Raw genomic sequence first — 22,746 nt, forward strand, 5'->3', positions numbered from 1 at the left:
GTTCATCTATGTCCAACAATATAAAATTAGAGTTGGCTGCTGTCCACACTCTTTATTTAATGGTGTTATTCCAAGGGCTGACCCATCAGTCTCTGCATGTGGCAATAAAAAGCATGGTTCTGAAGCCAGATTGCTGAGGTTGAAAATCAGCTTCATCATGGGACTTCTCTGGTGGTCTAATCATTAAGACCCCGCCTTGGATTGCAAAGGATGTGCTTCCAATCCCTCATCAGGGAACTAAGATCCCACATGCTTCAGAGGAACTAAGCCCATAAGCCACAACTAGAGAGTCTGTGCACCACAACGAAAGATCCTGCATGATGCAAGGAAGATCCCACGTGCCACAACTAAGACCCAACACAGCCAGATAAGTAGATAAATACACATTTTAAAAAAGAAGGAAAGAAAATCAGCTCCATCTCTTCTGCAGGTGTGACTTTGGGCAAATTACTTCCCTTGATTAACCTTAGTTTCCTTATCTGTGAAGTGGGGCTAAGACTGGCCTATCTCACAGGGTCCTCATAAGGATTTAAGCAGATAAACCTTGAAAAGTATGAAACAAAGTGCCTAGTACATAGCATGTACTATAAATCTGAAGATAGTAATTCCAGTACTCCAATTTTACGGTAACTAGCAGGGGGACCTCATGTGTTGGAACTCCCTGAAAGTGTGGCTGGTCTAGGTGAGACCCCTACATTATTTGCACACACATATACATACACATATACACACGCATGTGTACATACCAGTATACAATTGAGGAGCTAGAGTGCTTATTCTGGAAAACGGCTTAGCTAAACTAAGGGAAGCAAAGACATGCTTGTACTATGAGTCTATGACCTAACCAGGAAAATAAAAAGCAGAAATATTAACCTATTCCAAGAAAAAGCAATCTCCTTGGCTGCTGGCCCATGGAACTGCAGCAACCTCTGCCACCGTGGACATTACTCTCTGCTCTGGTGTTCCTTCTCAGCTGCTGTATAACACTGGACCTGGGAACACAGTTTTAACTAAATCGAATACATATCAGGGGCCCCAAGAAGTGAAAACGCAGTTAGTATCTTCCAGGGTGACATGGGCTTCTGGGTACTCATCTCTGGAGGCCAAAATACCCAAAGCTCAATGAAGAAAGATCTGTTCCATCTGGACAGGGGCTTAAAGAATTCCTCTGGGAGCATCTGGGCTATTTTTAGTGGGCACAGCAGCCTGGCCAACACCATAGGGAGACCAGGAAGTGGCCCTTCATCCACTGCCCAGCCTCCCGGTGAGACAGGTCTCCTGTTTGCAAGTTCTTGAATATCAATGAGCCCAAACCACACGCGAAGGAGTCAGAACATATTGCAACAGCCAAAGTGCAAGTTGGCTCTTAAAACTTGGCCAAAGGAGCATATGATTCAAATGCTGGGGCTGAGGCTGGCGCTGCGCCTGAACCCAAAGGAGGAATGGAAGAAACCTTGGCTCCAACCCTTTGAGGATCAAGAGGAAAGGCTGGAGCAGGAGTGCAGAAGCTTCCATTACTGCCCTTGTCAACTCTGCCGACCAGGCATCTGGAAGTCAAAGTGGAGTGTGTGCTTCATCAAACAGAATCCACGAGAAAAGAGCCCAAAGCCCTCAGAAATATGCAGGCTGACTTGGCATTAATAAGAACATTATGAGGACTTCCCTGGTGGTCTAGTGGTTAAGGATCCACCCTCCAATGCAGGGGATCCGGGTTTGATCCCTGGTTGGGGAACTAAGATCCCACATGCCTCAGGGCAGCTAAACCTGTGAGCCACAACTCCTGAGCCCCTGCATCACTACCAGAGAGAACCCTGCATGACGGAATGCAGAGCCCACAAGCCGCAACTAAAGCTCGATGCAGCCAAAGAAATAAGTTTGAAAAAGCCCATTATATACATTAGTATTTTTTTAAAAAAAGAACATCATGAACATTGAACAGCAATAATATTCTTTCATTCAATACATAATTTCTGGGCAATCACTGTAGGTCAGGCTCTGTGCTAGGCACTGGGAATAAGAAGAAAGAGGAAACAGTTCCTGATCTCAAGGGGTATATAGTGGCAGAGGGGTGTGTGAGTGTGTGTGTGTGTGTGTGTGTGTGTGTGTGTGTGTGTATGGTGGGGAGGCAGTGACAGAACAAGAACAAATCCCAATTTCAGTGTGGCATGTCATTTCATATCTCAAGAGTTTGTCCCTTTACATTGCCAGGGAGTGGTCTATAATTTGTTCTAGGCAGCTGTTGACAGCAAGTAGTGTGTTTTTAGTTTTCAGACTATTATGGAGAAAGCAGTTATGAACATTGCTGTCTTTATGTGGATGTCCATCTTCATTTCTCTTGGGTGAATACGTAGAAGCAGATTCTAGGTCATATGGTAAATCTATATTTAACTTCATGAGAAATTGACAGACTTCTCCAAAGTGGCTGTCCCACTTTGCATTTCTATCAGCTGTGTATGAGGGCCTTAGTTGCTTCATATCCTTGTCCACATTCGATATTGCCCATCTAAAAAAACTGTGGTTATTATGAGGATGGAGAGTGATAACCTTTTGTGGTTTTATTTGCATTTCCAATATGATCGATGATGGGTGTTTTCCCCCTTGTGTTTATCTGCCACCAGTATATCTTTGGTGAAGTGTCTGTTCAAATCTTTTGCCCATTTATAAAATCAGGTTGTCTTTGTCCTATTACTATTTTGTGAATTCTTTACAAATTCTGATCCACTTAATTCTAATTGCTTTTTGGTAGATTCCTTAGAGTTTTCTACAATGTATGTAACCATATAGCCAGTGGATGATATTTACATAGTGCTTCTGTGGCATGGATTTATCTTTTTACTCTCTTTTGTAAAATTTTTAGATAATTTAAAAATTGCCCTTTGTTTTTAACCTGCTCATATCTTTATATTACAGTCAGTTTCTTCTAGACAGGATATGGTCGGGTCTCTATTTTTCTTATCCAATCTGACAATCTCTGTCTTTTAATGGAATGCTTTTTTTAAAAAATTGCATTATACTTGATATATAACATATTAGTTTTAGGTGTACAACATAATGATTTGATCTATGTAATAATGGCTTGTTTAGACGATTTATATTCACTGTTATTATTGATGTGATTAGGTTTAAATTTACTACTTGGTCATTTGTTTTCCGTTGGTCCTAATCTATTCTTTGTCCTTGTTTCCCTTTGTTTCTTTATTCATCTGTAGTAGTTGAGTCTTTTCATGATTCTTTCTTATTTCCACTACTGGTTTACTTAGGGCTTCCCGTGTGCTGCTGCTGGTAAAGAAGCCACCTGCCAATGAGGGGAACATAAGAGACGCAGATTCAATCTCATAAGAGACGCAGATTCAATCCCTGGGTCGGGAAAATCCCCTGGAGAAGGACATGGCAACACACTCCAGTATTTTTGCCTGGAGAATCCAGGGAGCCTGGTGGACTATACAGTCCATAGGGTTGTAAAGAGTCAGACACGACTGAAGCAACTTGGCACACTGGCTTACTAGCTCTGTGTGTGCTCAGTCAGTCATTCATGTCTGACTCTTTGCGACCCTGTGGACCATAGCCCGCTGGGTTTCTCTGTCCATGGGATTTTCCAGGCAAGAATACTGGAGTGGGTTGCCATTTCCTACTCTAGGGGATCTTCCTGACGCAGGGACTGAACCAGCATCTCCTGCGTCTCCTGCATTGGCAGAAAGAGTCTTTTATAATGTTGCCACTTGGGAAGCGCAGCTTACTAGCTGTATCTCCTTTAAACACTTTGTTAGTGGTTGCTCTAGGGTCATTTAAGTAATCACACTAGTCACAGTCTACCTTTAAATAATATTTCATCATTTCTTGTGACTTGTAAGAACCTCACAACAGGACACCTCTGCCTTCTTCCTTTGGCCCTCTGCATTTGTTGTCACACATTTTGCTTCTGCACATTATAAACTCTTCACTTTATTATGTCTGCTTTACTCAGATATCTTTGAAAGAGATTAAGCAGGTGAAAGAACACTTTTGCATTTACCCACATGTTTACCATTTCTGGCATTATTCATTCCATTTTGTGGATTAAGATTTCCAGCTGTTATCATTTTCCTTCCTGAAGAGTTCTTTTCACATTTCTGCATTTCTGCTGGTCACAAATTTTTTGTTTTACCAGGCATGTCTGTCTTTCACCTTCTTTTTGCCTTTTTTCTTCCTTAGTATGGTATGATTACATTTATAACGTTGGAACATGCACATTTAAAATTGCATAGAGTGCTTGCTTCAGCTGCACATGGACTAAAATTGGAACCACACAGAGAAGATTGGCATGGTCGCTGCACAAGGATGACACAGAAACCCAGAAGCACGCAACATTTTTGTACATAATGCACTGAACTATATACTTCAAAGTGGTTAACACAGTAAATTTTATGTTATGCATATTTTATCACAATAAAAAATGCATAGAACTGGATCTAGAAATATACGTACAAAACTGTTAATATTGACCTACTCCTGGGAAGAGGAGTTTGAGGTGATAGAGTTTAAATAACAGATACTTGGAATATTGACTAAAGCAGGCTCATTAACTTCAAATTTTGAGAAATCAGAAGAGACCTCAAGAATCTCAAGATTTTAAAAAAGAAGAAAACATAGTACAGTTCCCAAGTTGTTATTTTCATTTTGAAAAGAGGGCCCTGGTCATTGCAAAGAGGTGATCCTAGAAATAAGAACTGCAGCTGCTTGAGTCAGCGCTTCCTTTGTGAGTTGGATAAAAGCCAGAACTTGCAACGCTCTAAAACACACCTGGACCAGAACACAATGCCCTTGCAATGCTTGAGAACACAACTAGATAAAACTGCAGCCTCTTGAAAACCAAAGCGTGCTTTATGCAGCTCCTGTGTAGGGTATCACCCACAGGGCACACTGGGAATACAACAGGCTTCAAGTTATAACCCAGGAAAACCCGATATCAGTGGACAGAATGCTTAGTTAATATTAAAGTTAACTTGAGCTAAATTTTTAAAGTAATCAAAAGTTGCCTTAAAAAACAAAAAAACAAAAAAACTCTTTCAATCTTTTTCCAAAGATTTTCTCTCTGCTTCTGATAATCCTTATCTTTCTTGTCCCACCCCAAGTGCCTAGGCATACATCATTTTGTTGGGCTTGAATTTAGCCCCACGCTCATAAAATTTTCACTTAAAATGATTAAACGTGTACCCTGTGTTTCAGGGAAGTGAGGGAGTATCGGGGCAGTAAAGGGGGTTTCCTGGGATGCAGGAGGACTCTGGTTCAGTCAGAATCACTGCTGTGTTTCACAACACAGGTCAACACATTTTGAACTGACAATGACATTTCATCTAACTTCTTGGGTAATTTGGCTCCCTGACCTGTGCTGTCCTTAAACTAAACAGCAAGAGGGGATGGCTGAGTGCTGAGATTCGTGCCGTGTGTGTGTTTGAGGCTGGGAGATCTGCTCCCAGCTAATGACACCAGAGGTGTGAACCAGAGAGTGTGATCCACTTGCAGATGCTCCCAGAACAGCCAAAGTGGTACCCATTGTTTGCTGCTGCTGCTGCTAAGTCGCTTCAGTTGTGTCAGACTCTGTGCGACCCCATAGACTGCAGCCCACCAGGTTCCCCCATCCCTGGGATTTTCCAGGCAAGAACACTATATTTTTAAAGCTTAACACAAATGCACAGCTTTGACTCTGTAAGATGACAGAGTACTATTTCATTTTGATGGGACCTTATTAGCATACTCTATACACTCTCAGAATCACAGTTGAGAAACTAGAGATGTCCAGAAAGGAATCTATAAAATTATTACCATCTTATAAAACAAGGGCTGCAGGAAATAGGAAGGTTCCTGGAATCATTCAACCAACAGAGAGAAATCTGAAAACTTCTTCAGGATGGAGATCAGGGCATGTTCCTTTTTGGATCACTCCAAGTGTCTTATTTTGCATGTAATTCAATTATAAGAACAGTAATCTCTAAGGAGAATACACAGATATTAGGTGTTGGATTCTGTCTTTGTCCATGCAGGATGCCAAAACAAAAATACCACATATTAGGTGACTTATAAACAACAGAACTTTATTTCTCACAGTTCTGGAGGCTGTCAGTGTGAGATTAGGCTGCCAGTAAGGAAGGAAAGTTATGACCAACCTAGATAGCATGTTAAAAAACAGAGACATTACTTTGCCAACAAAGGTCCGTCTAGTCAAGGTTATGGTTTTTCCAGTGGTCATGTATGGTGGTGAGAGTTGGATTGTGAAGAAAGCTGAGCACCAAAGAATTGATGCTTTTGAACTGTGGTGTTGGAGAAGACTCTTGAGAGTCCCTTGGACTGCAAGGAGATCCAACCAGTCCATTCTGAAAGAGATCAGCCCTGGGATTTCTTTGGAAGGAATGATGCTAAAGCGGAAACTTCAGTACTTTGGCCACCTCATGCGAAGAGTTGACTCATTGGAAAAGACTCTGATGCTGGGAGGGATTAGGGGCAGGAGGAGAAGGGGACGACAGAGGATGAGATGGCTGGATGGCATCACTGACTCGATGGACGTGAGTCTCGGTGAACTCCGGGAGTTGGTGATAGACAGGAAGGCCTGGCGTGCTGCGATTCATGGGGTCGCAAAGAGTCGGACACAACTGAGCGACTGAACTGAACTGAACTGAAGGTTGGGTGAGGGTCCTCTTCTAAGTTGCAGATTTCTTGTTGTGTCTGAACATGTCGGAAAGGGATACTTGGGTCTTTTTCAAAATGAGAGTACTAAGGCCATTGATGACAGCTCCACTCTCCAGACCTTCCAAAGACCTCACCTCCTAATATCATTGCATTGGCCATTGGGATTTCAACATATGAATTTTGGGGAAGGACACAAACATTCAGACCACAGCAGGGCCTAAGACCACTCTCTCCTCCAGCCTCTGGCAGATACACTCAATTAAGACCCATCTTAGAGGCAATGGCACCCCACTCCAGTACTCTTGCCTGGAAAATCCCATGGATGGAGGAGCCTGGTGGGCTGCAGTCCATGGGGTCACTAAGAGTCGGACACGACTGAGCAACTTCACTTTGACTTTTCACTTTCATGCATTGGAGAAGGAAATGGCAACCCACTCCAGTGTTCTTGCCTGGAGAATCCCAGCAATGGGGGAGCCTGGTGGGCTGCTGTCATGGGGTTGCACAGAGTCGGACACGACTGAAGTGACATAGCAGCAGCAGTAGGGACTCTCTTGGCAGTCCGGTGTGAAGAATCCACCTTCCAATTCAGGGGATGTAGGTTCAGTCCCTGGCAGGGGAACTAAGATCCCACATGCTACAGAGCAACGTAGCATGGGTGCCACAATCACTAAGCCTGAATGCGCTGGAACCTGAACCCCACATTGAGAGAGAAGCCTGTGCACCAGAACTAAGACCTGACATAGCCAATACATAAATATATTCTTTAAGAAGAAGACCTATCTTATGGGGACCAATGGGCTTCCCAGGTAGCCCTAGAGGTAAAGAATCCACCTGCCAATGCAGGAGACATAAGAGATGCAAGTTTGATCCCTGAGTGGGGAAGATCCCCTGGAGGAGGGCATGGCAACTCACTCCAGTATTCTTGCCTGGAGAATCCCATGGACAGAGGAGCTTGGCGGGCTACAATCCACAGAATTGCAAAGAGTCAGACATGACTGAAGTGACTTAGCATACATGACCACACAGGGACCAAGAGGCACATTTTGTAAACATGATGAAAGACTCTCCTCCTGTGTATATTCCCACCCACCAACCCAGCAGAAGTGTGTTAAAGAAAGTGATTATAATCTGGGCCTGACATGGGGATCCTCACTCCTTTCCTTGAAGATTTTCAGGCCCCAGAGTTCCCTTGGGGAGAGAGGCATGGGGTGGGATTTAGTGCATGTTGTGACCTTTGGAGGACAGAAAGCAGAGGAGAGCACTGGTCCTTCTTGTCCATCCAGGAAGGGAGAATTGAGGCCAGACAGGACATGCTGACCATTCATAAGAGGGAAACATGGCCTGATGAATGTCAAGCCTTTCAACATTTCCTCCAATATCTCTTTAGGGGTGTAGGTAGATACCTCTTCCTTCATGGGCCAATTTGGAATTTTGAGTGGGAGGAATAAATGTTTCTCTTCATAGTAAAATGGGCAAGCATGGTTTTAATTTAGATCAAGGAAATTCAAGTTAGATCAAGAAAGACTCTTCTCTCAGTAAGAATTATTCACAATGAAAACAGTTCTCACAAAAATGCTCAAGATGTGGCTTTTCAAAGCAGATGCCTAATTAAAGTCTGGCTTCCACATTGTCCATGCATGCACTAAAAGGAATTAGAAGAGGTTTGTGCAGAGGAAAAATAGGAGACTGCAGACACAGAGAACGTAGAACAGTGTAGCAAAATATTCCCATGAGATTGACCATCATTATTCCATAACTGATCATAAATGATTTATTTTCAGAGCAAATGAACAAGAGATTGAGTTGCATCTAAGTTTCTCATAGGAACCAAGGACTTCCTTGGTGGTCCAGTGGTTAAGAATCCGCCTTCCAGTTCAGGGGACATGGGGTCTATTCCTGGTGGAAAACCAAGATTCCACAGCCGCAGGGCAACTAAGTCCGAGCATGCCACAACTAGAAAGCCCATGCATCACACGAAGCCTGCCAGCTCCAGTGTTCGTGCTGCAGTGAGAAGCCACTGCATGTTGCAACTAGAGAAAGCCTGTGTGTGCGCTGCAGCAAAGGCCTGGCACGGCCAACAATAAGAAAACTTTTAAAAATCAAATAAAAGGAATCAGAAAGGTGTGGGAATATTAAACTTCCATCTGTCTCATGGGAGGAAGGTTCTATTTGGTTTCTGGGCTTTATTTGATGACAATGAACTTTCACACTTCTTTGTCAGAGTACTCAGGTGTGGGGCCAAAACCTATCCGTACAGCCATTCAACCCAAAGCATGGATTATCTCTCTCCAATCTCCTAACACAACTAAGGAGCTATCCCCTTCTTCTCAGATGAAAACTTCTTCAAAACTCGCCTGGTAGAGGAAGTCGCTTTCCCTTTTGCCAAATGATCCAAATAATTTGTGGTTCAAGGCGATTGTTCCTCTAATTCTCCAGGTTCCTAATCTTGTAAGGCACACAACCTCATTCCACGGGGCTTTATTCTGTATTCTGAGGAAGATTATTCTATAAGTCTTGATACAGCTGACGTCACTTGAGAAAGTGTGATGTGACTGATGGGGTGAGCTGGAAACATTACTTTTAGATGAAGGAGGAAGAAGCCAGAGAAGATGGAATGTGGTGAGTTCACAGGGGTACATCTGCCCAACTTTTCTGTGACCCCAGCATTGCTACTTAACCCCGATTCAGAAGGTATCATGAAAGATTCAAAGAAATGTCTTTTAAAGCAAATTCTTATGTTAACTTATCGGCTCCCAAATAATACCAGAAAGGTGGTAACTATAATGGGTCAACAGGCTTTTAGAAAATGTATAAGTCATGGCATTGTGCCAGGAACACATTGATCCTATAGGTTATGGATAAATAACACAGTTGTTATGCCTCATTTAAGCTCCCTATTGACTCGGAAGACAGTATGTTTCAGAGCAAATGTATAAATGAAGGCAAGTCTTGACTTGGATTCTCTGTAAAGAGCAGAAGGCCCCCGCCACCTTTATCACTTAGCAGCAAACATGGTAGACATATACTTTCAAATAGGAAATAACGGACCTGGGAAATTGTGTTTTCTTGAAAAACCTCTTTGATAGCATGAGAAACACACACTTTGCAATCACCGTCTGGGAAGGCAGATTCCCAGGACTTTTTTTTCCCCCCCATCTCAGAACAGCTCCCTGTTTCTCTTTGTGAAGCTGCGTCACGTGAGTACCAGCAGAGATTCTGCCTAGGTATTCTATTAGCATTTACTGTAACCAGTGTGTAGAAAACCCAGATGACTAAAGTCATTGCTTTTAAAGCCCTTTTCACAATTGAATTTCCTGTGGAGAAGCAATATCCCAGGAGCATAATAGATTTTCTCCCCTCTTCTTCCATTTACACAGACACTTCCACTGCTAACTAATCAGTTGCCATTCTAATCTATATTTCTGATTTGTTTACATGCATCATGCAGGCTGGCAATCTTTTGAATTTAAATGTGACTTAAAGGAAAATAAGATAACCACAAGTAAATGACACAGAATTGCTAACAGTGGGAACCTTGTTTACATTCCACATTCTGAAAATATTTTGCTCAGCTGGCTGGGGAAACCACACGGGTGAGACAGACTGGGTGATGATTGGGTTTATTGCTTGGCTGGAACCGAGATGGAAAAAGGGATGGTGTGTGATGTGACTGTCTGTCACCTCAAGCCCAGAGAAAGAACACATTCTCAGCACACATGCGAGCCCTGCTCCAGCAGAAAAGCTCTGATAATCCTCGCCAGAGTGTCACGTGCGCCTGGCACCCGGCCAGGACAATACTCCAGCCTTTTTGCCTGTTCGGATAATCACCGTCTCTTCCTTTCTGTAGTCATCCGCGGATGCTGCTTTCATAGGACTCTCTCAGAGCCTGTTTGTTCTTCGAGTCTTTTGTTCCCTCCTACTTTCTGGAATTATCCCCTAATACATTCATTTTTCTCCTTTTCCACCTACATTTGAAGGTGTATTGAGAGGCTTCTGCATCCCCATCCCCCGACACCCCTTTTCACAAAGGGTTATTCCAGCCCAATTAAATGTAACTGAATAATAGTCCTGAACAGTCACCGAGGGAAAGGCGGCCCTGAAGATTATGGGCAACACAAAAGTGCTTTCTGACATGGTCCCTGTTCTGCAAGGGAACATCTCCTTGTCAGGCCTGGGGTGGAGCGCAAAACCCAGCAAGTGTTTGGTTTAAGAAACAAGAAAGGAGGCAGGGGCAGGAGGAGGATGAGGGTGAGTTTAGAAAAGAAGAATCGGGCTTTTAACAAGCCTTTCCTAATTGTGGTAACTCCTAAAGTACAACTCAAAAAATTAATTGTTCCATTGTTTGTTAAGAATACACTGTTGTTGTTTAGTGGCTAAGTCCTGTCTGACTCTTTGAGATTCCATGGATTATAGCCCTCTAGGCCCCTCCGTCCATGGGATTTGCCGGGCAAGAATACTGGAGTGGGCTACCATTTCCTTTTCCAGGGGATCTTCCCAACCCAGGGATTGAAACCCATGTTGCCTGTCTTGGCAGGCAGATTCTTTACCACTGAGCCACCAGGGACGCCTACTGGAAGAGAACCAAAGGCACATTTTCTCTAGAGACCTAAGGAAGCTTTTTTATTTTCTTTGAAAAACAAAGCCCCTTATGCCCATGCACATCTTGAGAACACTGGCTCAGAGGAACTAATGTTACTTAGGGATTTTAGGAGCCACATCAAGGGTACTTGGAAGCCTTGGAGAAGGGTGGAAAGGCATGAAAGCTCTGAGGCTCTTCTCCCAGGCTTCTAGCTGTGTATTCATAAAGGAGAGAATTTCCAGAAACTACTGTGAGAGGTATTACTGAACTGAGAAAGAAGAGACAAAGAAGAAAAGGAAAGATATGCCTATCTGAATGCAGAGTTCCAAAGAATAGCAAGGAGAGATGAGAAAGCCTTCCTAAGTGATCAGTGCAAAGAAATAGAAAAATACAATAGGATGGGAAAGACTAGAGATCTCTTCAAGAAAATTAGAGTTACTAAGGAAACATTTCACGCAAAGATGGGCATAGTAAAGGACAGAAACAGTATGGACCAAACAGAAGCAGAAGATATAAAGAAGAGGTGGCAAGAATACACAGAAAAACTACACAAAAAAGATCTTCAGTTCAGTTCAGTCGTTCCATTGTGTCCTACTCTTTGCAACCCCATGGACCGCAGCATGCCAGGCCTCCCTGTCCATCACCAACTGCTGGAGTCTGCCCAAACTCATGTCCATTGAGTTGGTGATGCCATCCAACTATCTCATCCTCTGTCATCCCATTCTCCTCCCGCCTTCAATATATTCCAGCATCAGGGTCGTTTCCAATGAGTCAGCTCTTCACATCAGGTGGCCAAAGCATTGGAGTTTCAACTTCAACATCAGTCCTTCCAATTAAGACCCAGGACTGATCTCCTTTAGGATGGACTGGTTGGATCTCCTTGCAGTCCAAGGGACTCTCAAGAGTCTTCTCCAACACCACAGTTCAAAAGCATCAATTCTTCAGCATTCAGCTTTCTTTAGAGTCCAACTCTCACATCTATACATGACCACTGGAAAAACCGTAGCCTTGACTAGATGGACCTTTGTTGGCAAAGTAATGTCTGTGCTTTTGAATATGCTGTCTAGGTTGGTCATAACTTTCCTTCCAAGGAAAAAAATGACCCAGATAACCATGATCGAGCCAGGATATCAGCTAGAGCCAGACGTCCTTGAGTGTGAAGTTAAGTGGGCCTTAGGAAGCATCACTACCTTCCAATCCCAAAGAAAGGCAATGCCAAAGAATATTCAAACTACAGCACAATTGCACTCATCTCACATGCTAGCAAAGTAATGCCCAAAATTCTCCAAGCCAGGCTTCACTAGTACATGAACCATTAACTTCCAGATGTTCAAGCTGTGTGTAGAAAAAGCAAAGGAACCAGAGATCAAATTGCCAACATTCATCGGATCATAGAAAAAGCAAGAGCGTTCCAGAAAAACATCTCCTTCTGCTTCCCTGACTACATTAAAGCCTTTCAGTGTGGATCACAACAAACTGTGGGAAATTCTTCAAGAGATGGGAATACCAGTCCACCTTACCTGTCTCCTGAGAAATTCATATGCAGGTCAAGAAGCGATAGTTAGAACTTGACATGGAACAATGGACTGGTTCCAGATTGTGAAAGGAATATGTCAAGGCTATATATTGTCACCTTGCTTATTTAATTTATATGCAGAGTACATCATACGAAATGTCAGGCTGGATGAAGCATAAGCTGAAATCAAGAGTGCTGGGAGAAATAGCAATAACCTCAGATATGCAGATGATATCACCCTTATAGCAGAAAGCAAAGAGGAACTAAAGAGCCGCTTGATGAAAGTGAAAGAGGAGAGTGAAAAAGTTGGCTTAAAATTCAACATTCAAAAAACAAAGATCATGGCATCCAGTCCCATCACTTCATGGCAAATAGATGGGGAAACAATGGAAACAGTGACAGACTTTATTTTCTTGGGCTCCAAAATCACTGCAGATGATGACTGCAGCCATGAAATTAAGATACTTGCTCCTTGGAAGAAAAGCTATGACCAACCTAGGCATATTAAAAAGCAGACATTATTTTACCGACAAAGGTCCATATAGTCAAAGCTATGGTTTTTCCAGTAGTCATGTATGGATGTGAGAACTGGACCATAAAGAAAGCTGAGTGCTGAAGAATTGATGCTTTTGAACTGTGGTGTTGGAGAAGACTCTTGAGAGTCCCTTGGACTGCAAGGAGATCCAACCAGTCCATCCTAAAGGAAATGAGTCTGAATATTCATTGGAAGGACTGATGCTGAAGCTGAAACTCCAATTCTTTGGCCACCTGATTCGAAGAACTGACTCATTGGAAAAGAGCCTGATGCTGGGAAAGATTCAAGGTGGGAGGAGATGGGGATGACAGAGGATGAGATGGTTGGATGGCATCACTGACTCGATGGACATGAGTGTGAGCAAGCTCCAGGAGTTGGTGATGGACAGGGAGCCTGGCGAGCTGCAGTCCATGGGGTAGCAAATGTCGGACACAACTGAGCAACAAAACAACAACAAAGGATGAATATGATCCTCTAAAATTTATATATTGAAACCTAATCCCAAAGATGAGGTTATTAGGTGGCAGAAGCTTTGGGATGTAATTAGGTCCCCATAAGCAATTAGTGCCCTTATGAAAGAGACCCAAGAAAGCTCTTTCCCCCTTCTGCTACAAGAGGAGAGTGAGAAGTCTGCAACCCACAGGGTACCCTCAAATGATCATGGTGGCACCCTGATCTCTGACTCCTAGCCTCCAGAACTGTGAGAAATAAATTTCTGTGGTTTATAAGCTGCCCTGTCTATGACTGTTGGGTTTTAGCAGCCTGAACAAAGACAAGATGTAAAAGACAGCAAGTGCAATTGAATTTCAGAAAGGGAAATTATATTTGACCAGATCTTTGAATATGGGTAGAGAATAGATAGTTAAACATTTGGAGGATGATTTTAGTGAGATGGCTTAAGAGTAAAGAACCAGATAAGGGAAAATAGAAGAATCTGATCAAATGACTTCATTCTTTTTATTCAGAGAACATGGGCACTGTTTACCACAACTACTGAATGATGTAAGTAGTTGCTATTCATGACTGCTGTGATAAGTAACTGGAAACATTATTGCTAGGAGTATTTAAAAAGGATATCTATTATTGCCCCACTGAAGAATATTGTACTGATGTTTCCATCTATTTTACTATCTGAAAGAGTTAAAACAAATAAAATTTATTCAGAATGTGTGTTTGATACAGAAATGTATTACTATTCTTTCCCCTTCTGGTTGTGTTTTATTTGGATTACTAAAAGATGTACCTTGGCCTATGAATTCAAGGATGATATAAATCTTCAGAACATGTTATACACATGACTGCCCTACTGAAAACCTTTTTTTCTCTGATCATATTAGAAAGCTTGTCAGAGATTGGGATGAATATTTTTGGTTAGAAGTTAATTGCATTGATGATAATGTACATCTATGCCTCTGAAAATAAATTATATCAAATGTCTGCTTAAAATTACCTAGTAATTGATACATCTTCTCAAGAGCTGATCACTGAAATGTACAGATCTTTGCTTCCAGTTTGTTTACCTGAGATTGTCTTCATATTCCTAACAAGAGGATTTTATATGCTGTCTTAAAATGTTGAGAGATCTGTGTTTTCCTCTCATCTTCTTATTAATTTGGTGAGTATTATTTAGATTTTTTTAACCTTAGAATCATCTTTGCCTCTTCCCTCTCCTTGTTTCATGGAACACCAGTGCTGAAGCCCTAGACTCCTCATCTTAATACCTTTTCTTTCTAGTTCTTATTAGCTATACTCATTTACAGATGTGTATCACCTGTAGGTTATCATAGTGATAAACTGTTACTATTACCATTATCATAGCAATAAACAGAAAAATAAACTGTTTCTGGTTCCTCACCTGCATATTTTCTACCAGATAAATTATTAAGAAACTCAAATATCAGAATACATGAAACACACGTGGATACACAGACAGATAGACACACACACACACACACATTGTTGCTCTATTTTCCCTGCCAAGAAACTTCCGATCTGGCTTGATCCCTCTCCTGGCTGCCTCTTCATGCTCTCCCAGATCACCCCCAACTCCAGTCTTTTACCTCTGCCGTTTTCCAGCTTGGATTACTCTTCTTCTCCTACCATCTCTAAATCCTGCCTGTGTTTAAAGGCTTATCTTGAGTCCACGGAGCTTTTCTCAGGGACTTAAATCACAGTTATCTCCATCTTTCATGAAATTATCTAATTTGATTTATGCATGCCACTCACTTTGACTTTCTACTACTCTCAGCATGTCACGGTTACTCAGAGATGTTCATTTATGACTGCATAATCACCTCCATTGACAACTGACTAGAAATTGTGGATGTTTTGCCTGAACTTTGATTTTTTCCCTGAAAATCATGCACTGGTTGTAGGCATACACCATCGGCCTTATCTGGGATCTTCTCTCTGATTTGACTTCAATAAGTGCCTAGCTGTTTGCATCCAAGCATTGTCTATTTGCGTATTCATTGTTAACCCTTAATTGATTCATTTAAGGACCATGACTGGGTCAGGTGCTCTACTGACACTGGAATACATGTGTGAATAAGAGGTCACCATTTTCATAAGAACTTTACAGTCTACACTGACTCAGATCAAGGGACAACAAAAGTGTTCATTCACATTTTGGATAATACTTAGAATTGATAGCTCAGTTTTAATGAAGTTGAATAAAAAGAACCACAGATACATCAGATCAGTTGCTCAGTCGTGTCCGACTCTTTGCGACCCCATGAATCGCAGCACGACAGGCCTCCCTGTCCATAGTATTAACTAATTCTCTAGAAAAATTTGCCAAGGACTTTGAAAACATCCTTGGTCACTAAACATGCAGAGCCAACATCAGGAAATAATAGGGAGTGATAAATTAGGAGCTTGGGACTAACATACACATACTACTATATATAAAATAGATAACCAACAAGGACCTGCTGTATAGCACAGGAACTCTAGTCAGTATTCTGTAATTACTTGTATGGGAAAAGAATAGATATATGTACATATTTTAACTCAACATTGTAAGTCAACTGTACTCCAATAAAACTTTTTTTAAAAATGAATGTGATATACCACATTTATAGAAAAAAGGATGTAAACCACATACACAAAAAATGTTAAATCCCAAGGATGGTCATATTATGCTAAAATGACTAATTTTTATTTTTGCTTATAGAGTTAACACGCACTTCACCAACTCTGTTACTGAACTGTCCCAAATCATAAAATAAATTCAGTATTGTATCCATATAGGTAGAAGAATTCTATAGCAAGTAAAGAGATAAAAATAAATTCAAAAAAAGAGGAACTAACAATAAAGGTCATGAAATGAGATAGTGGGGACCATTCATTGCTATTTTTACCTACTTTGGCCTTTATTCTAAGCTTGGAGAGATGGCTCATGAGAGAAATATGTGGGGAATGAGCAGAAAGAAATCACATGAACTTCACCTTAATAGCTGCTTTGTTCTATTTATTTAGGTTTTCTAGACTCTTCCCTTCTGGCACAGTGGTAATGAATCCACCTGTGATTGGAGGAGACAAGAGACTCGGGTTCGATTCCTGGGTCAGGAAGATCCCCCTGGAATAGAAAATGGCAACCCACTCCAGTATCCTTGATGTCCCATGGACAGAGAAGCCTGGAGGGCTACAGTCCATGGGGTTGCAAAGAGTCAGACACAGCTGAGCACAGCACATTAAAAATCAAATAGGAAGATGAGTAAGGAAAAATTATTTCATTAAATCACATTTTATATCAGAGAATTCCATGGAAGGCCAGGTTGTAAAATTCAGGTAAGACCTCTGTCTAGAGCAGTGGTTTATAACCTTGGCTTCACTCCAGAATCACCTGAAGTTTTTAAAAAGACTGTGTCTGGCTGGTCTGATGGTAGGGGTTTACCAGAACTTATTAACATTAGTGTCACTAAAGTTGGTATACAACCCCACCACTGCTAAATTCGACTGGTTTACAAAAAAAATCTCTGTCTGGATCTCATACCGAGATTCCAATCTAATTGGTCAGGGGTGCTGCCTGGAAATCTGGACTTTCAAAAGCTTCCCAGGTGATTCTAATGTGTAAGTTTGAGGATCAGTGAATTTGAGTCAGGCCTCCAATACAAAGCACTGCCCATTTGGAGGCTTTCTATTACCTTTCCAGGGAGCTGGGAGACAAGATATTACTGAATGTAGCCTTTTCTGGAAGAAATTCAGAACACATTCTTAAAGGACTGAATTGAAATCTACATTGTAACAGGCATCCATCAATTGAATAGCAAAGAAACTACATGCTGCTGCTACTGCTGCTGCTAAGTCGCTTCAGTCGTGTCTGACTCTGTGCGACCCCATAGACGGCAGCCCACCAGGCTCCCCCGTTCCTGGGACTCTCCAGGCAAGAACACTGGAGTGGGGTGCCATTTCCTTCTCCAATGCAGGAAAGTGAAAAGTGAAGTCACTCAGTTGTGTCCGACTCTTCATGACCCCATGGGTTGCAGCCTACCAGGCTCCTCTGTCCATGGGATTTTCCAGGCAAGGGTACTGGAGTGGGTTGCCATTGCCTTCTCCAAGAAACTACATAATCAGTAGTTAAATAAGAAGAAAACCTCAACAAGAAAAGGAGTTTGTTAATAAGCAATTATTAGATAACAGTGACATAGCTAGAAAAAACCCTGCAAATATATATTGAAGTATTTTATAATATTTATAAAAGTATTATAACAGTTGGTGCTTTGCTCTAAAATATATATTATTATATATATTATTACAAATAGTTTTTTCTGCATTAGCCTCTGCCTATGTTAGTTACCCTAACCCTTCTGTTGTCAGATGGTTCAAGAGTTTATCTTTCTCTTTGCTTATGTCTCGTTCATGGTTGTGCTCTATTTCCTCCAAGGTTGGATTTTGTGAGAAATGGGATAGTTAGGGAACAGGAATTCTTATGGTTCCTTCTTCTGTGCCATTTTTACTCACAACAGTCTTACACCAAATACTTGGGGTTTCTTCATCTTTCTGCACACAAATTGGTTGTACTACAGTTCAATTCAATTCTGATACAAACTGCCCAGAGTTAGAAAAACCCACAAGCTTGGGGCTCAGTCCCACAAATCTGCCCCAACTTCAGACACCATTTGCAAGTCCAGGTTATCATCTTTTATGCTGACCAGTCTGGCAGAAATCCCACAAACTCCCTACCCCCTGGTTTGATAATTTGCTAGCTGCTGCTGCTGCTGCTGCGTCGCTTCAGTTGTGTCTGACTCAGTGGGACCCCATAGACGGCAGCCCACCAGGCTCCCCAGTCCCTGGGATTCTCCAGGCAAGAACACTGGAGTGGGTTGCCATTTCCTTCTCCAATGCATGAAAGTGAAAAGTGAAAGTGAAATCACTCAGTCGTGTCCAACCCTTAGCAACCCCATGGACTGCAGCCTACCAGGGTCCTCCGTCCATGGGATTTTCCAGGCAAGAGTTACTGGAGTGGGGTGCCATTGCCTTCTCCAAATTTGCTAGAACAACTCACAAAACTCAGGAAAGCACTTTATCTACATTTACTGGCTTATCGTAAAGGATATAACTCAAGAACAACTGAATGGAAACGCCGCCTACGGCAAGATGTGGGGGAGAGGACTGGAGTTTCCATGCCTTCTCTGGGTGTGTCACCCTTCCAGCACATTGATGTGTCCTCCAACCTAGAAGCTCTGCATTATTTAGGGGTTTTTATGGAGGTTCTAGTGAGTAGGCATGGTGGTTTAAATCATTAGTCAGTGGTGATTTAACTCAATCTCCAGCCCCTCTCCCCTTCCAAGCCATCTGGGAGGACAAAGTTCCAATTCTCTAATCACAAGGCTTGTTCTTCTGGCAACCAATTTGGAAGCTATTTAGGGTACAATCAAGTGTTACTTAATTAACATAAGCCCAGGTGTAGTTGAAAAATGAATAGCAAAAGATGCTCCTATCACTCAGGAAATCCCAAGGGTTTTAGAACCTGGTGTCAGGAACCAGGGACAAAAATCAAATATTTGTTATTATCACACTTCTCCTGCCCTAAATCTCTTCTGTTGGGAGAAGCAGATCAACAATGATACTCCCCAAAATAGGTGATTAAAAACTCACAGATTTTTTAAGGAAGTGGGCAAATGGAGGGGGACTCTACCTTGTGGAATGCACACTGTGTGAAACCTACCATTAACACCTAAACAAGTTCGACAACAACTGAGCCAATAGATAGACCTTCAAATGTGGAAATACCCAGAGACTGTAGACAGATCGACCACTTTCTTGCCCTCTCTCATGTATGCTCAGTGCTCAGTCTGGTCTGACTTTTTGTGAACCTGTGGACTATAGCCCGCCTGGCTCCTCGGACCACGGGATTTTCCAGGCAAGAATACTGGAGTGGGTTGCCATTTCCTCCTTCAAGGGATATTCCCAACCCAGGGATTGAACCTGTGTCTCTTATGTCTCTGACACTGGCTGGCTGATTCTTTACCACTAGGCCACCTAGGAAGCCCAGGTCTTCCTCTCTCATCTGGCTCCAAATTCCTCCCATCAGAACCTACTCTGACTTAGACATGCAGGGCAGAGCAGCAACTCCAGAAGCAAAGAGGCAGAGGCTTTATAGAGAAATGTCACTGTTTTTCAAAAGACAATAAATACCCTATCATCCCCAAGGCTCATGCCGGAGGGGAATAGCTGCTGAACAGGAACATCTGACCCAGAATTCCAGACCCTGAGTTTCCCTCCCCAGGCTCCACCATGCTGATGTCAGAGATATATGGCTTCTTTTGATATGGACAGAGTAAAGGGACAAAATAGGTGATTAGTTAATCCCACTAGGGGATTGTAAATAGAAGAAATAAGGGAGACTCCTGAAAGTTAATGATTACTCAAGAGAGCAAGTGCTTAACCACACACACACACACACACACACTAAATAAATAAATAAAGCAGTCTTGCTTAGCAACAAAACCATGCAACAGAAGCACTGGATATGCTCCTAAACAATGGTGGCATGAGACCCACATCCTGCCCAGTGAGCTCGGAACGTTAATGATCCCCGGGACAACCTCTCTGACTATGTAGGGACAAGAAAAAGGCCCTGCTCAACCCGGAGGAGGGGTTGCTGATGGAAGCACAACATCTACTCAAGAACAAGCTCTTCTCCCCCTCCCCAGGTTTCCTTTGATTGTAAAACTGTAGCCCACTAAGTTCTTGGGTTGCAGAACACCCTGGCCTGCCCATTTGTAAGCCTCAGATCAGATCAGATCAGATCAGTCGCTCAGTCATGTCCGACTCTTTGCGACCCCATGAATCGCAGCACGCCAGGCCTCCCTGTTCATCACCAACTCTCAGAGTTCACTCAGACTCACGTCCATCGAGTCAGTGATGCCATCCAGCCATCTCATCCTCTGTCGTCCCCTTCTCCTCCTGCCCCCAATCCCTCCCAGCATCAGAGTCTTTTCCAATGAGTCAACTCTTCGCATGAGGTGGCCAAAGTACTGGAGTTTCAGCTTTAGCATCATTCCTTCCAAAGAAATCCCAGGGCTGATCTCCTTCAGAATGGACTGGTTGGATCTCCTTGCAGTCCAAGGGACTCTCAGGAGTCTTCTCCAACACCACAGTTCAAAAGCATCAATTCTCTGGCACTCAGCCTTCTTCACAGTCTAACTCTCACATCCATACATGACCACTGGAAAAACCATAGCCTTGACTAGACAGACCTTTGTTGGCAAAGTAATGTCTCTGCTTTTGAATATGCTATCTAGGTTGGTCATAACTTTCCTTCCAAGGAGTAAGCGTCTTTTAATTTCATGGCTGCAGTCACCATCTGAAGTGATTTTGGAGCCCCCCAAAATAAAGTCTGACACTGTTTCCACTGTTTCCCCATCTATTTCCCATGAAATGATGGGACCAGATGCCATGATCTTCGTTTTCTGAATGTTGAGTTTTAAGCCAACTTTTTCATTCTCCTCTTTCACCTTCATCAAGAGGCTTTTTAGTTCCTCTTCACTTTCTGCCATAAGGGTGGTGTCATCTGCATATCTGAGGTTATTGATATTTCTCCTGGCAATCTTGATTCCAGCTTGTGCTTCTTCCAGTCCAGTGTTTCTCATGATGTACTCTGCATATAAGTTAAATAAACAGGGTGACAATATACAGCGTTGACGAACTCCTTTTCCTATTTGGAACCAGAGCAGTGGCTGTGCTTTGCTGGAGCAGCCGTGAAAAGATACCCCACGCCCAAGGTAAGAGAAACCCAAGTAAGACGGTAGGTGTTGCAAGAGGGCAGCAGAGGGCAAACACACTGAAACCATAGTCACAGAAAACTCATAAATTTAATCACACTAGGACCACAGCCTTGTCTAACTCAATGAAACTAAGCCATGTCCGTGGGGCAACCCAAGACGGGCGGGTCATGGTGGAGAGATTTGACAGAATGTGGTCCACTGGAGAAGGGAATGGCAAACCACTTCAGTATTCTTGTAAGCCTCACAAGTATCCTATTCTAATAAATCACTCCTTAGCTATCACTTTGCTTCTCACTGATTCTTTCTGTGATGAGACATAAAGGACTATGGTACCAGAGCCCTTTGGAGCCCCCAAAATGACACCCAAAGGTTTCACTTTCTTACTCTGGTTCAAGTTTGGGGGAAAATCAAGGGACTTGATTTCCATGACACAGCTGAGACATTGCACAGTGTACAGATTTGACAAATAGATATGTCAGTATCTGTCCACCTGCCTCTCTTGACTTGGAACCTCTTGAAGGAGGGACTGTTACCATCTTTGTATCTCAAACACAGAGTGATTGGTGGTCTTCCCTTATCAAAAGCTTCATGAGGAAGGGAGCTGCAGGGGATCCTTTCAGAAATCTCTCCCTTTTTGTCCAGTGAAGCTCTGAATTCCAGACACTGAGGTGAGGTTCCCTAGGGTTCGCATTTCATGCATGCATGCTAAGTCACTTCAGTTGTGCCCAGCTCTTTGCGACCCTATGGACTGTAGCCCACTAGGCTCATCTGTCCATGGGATTCTTTAGGCAAGAATACTGGAGTGGGTTGCCATGCCCTCCTCCAGCAGATCTTCCTGACCCAGGGATCGAACCTGTGTCTCTAATGTCTCCTGCTTTGACAGGTGGGTTCTTTACCACTAGCACCACCTATAAGTCATTTAGCTTTGCTGTGCTGTGCTTAGTCACTCAGTCATGTCCGACTCTTTGCGACCCCATGAACTGTAGCCTGCCAGACTCCTCTATCCATGGGGATTCTCCAGGCAAGAATATTGGAGTGGGTTACCATGCCCTTCTCCAGGGGATCTTCCCAACCCAGGGATCAAACCCAGGTCTCCCACATTGCAGGCAGATTCTTTAGCATCTGAGCCACCATCAATTTCATTTTTAAAATGATAAATAAATTCAGAAAATGTTTGGTGTTCGTGAGATGGAAGGTGATAGTTTTATAAGGGTCAGAG

The 22,746-nt window shown here is 42.7% G+C and overlaps 1 non-coding gene across 1 annotated transcript; it reads left to right on the forward strand.

Annotated features, from left to right (window-relative positions):
* Nucleotides 1-4,245: 4,245 nt before the first annotated feature.
* On the forward strand, nt 4,246-4,351 carry LOC133259971 (U6 spliceosomal RNA). The gene has a single exon (XR_009740635.1). It is a non-coding gene; the product is annotated as a U6 spliceosomal RNA (small nuclear RNA).
* The last annotated feature ends 18,395 nt before the right edge of the window (nt 4,352-22,746 follow it).

The sequence above is a fragment of the Bos javanicus genome, chromosome 13, assembly GCF_032452875.1.
Source record: "Bos javanicus breed banteng chromosome 13, ARS-OSU_banteng_1.0, whole genome shotgun sequence".
Lineage (NCBI taxonomy): Eukaryota > Metazoa > Chordata > Mammalia > Artiodactyla > Bovidae > Bos > Bos javanicus.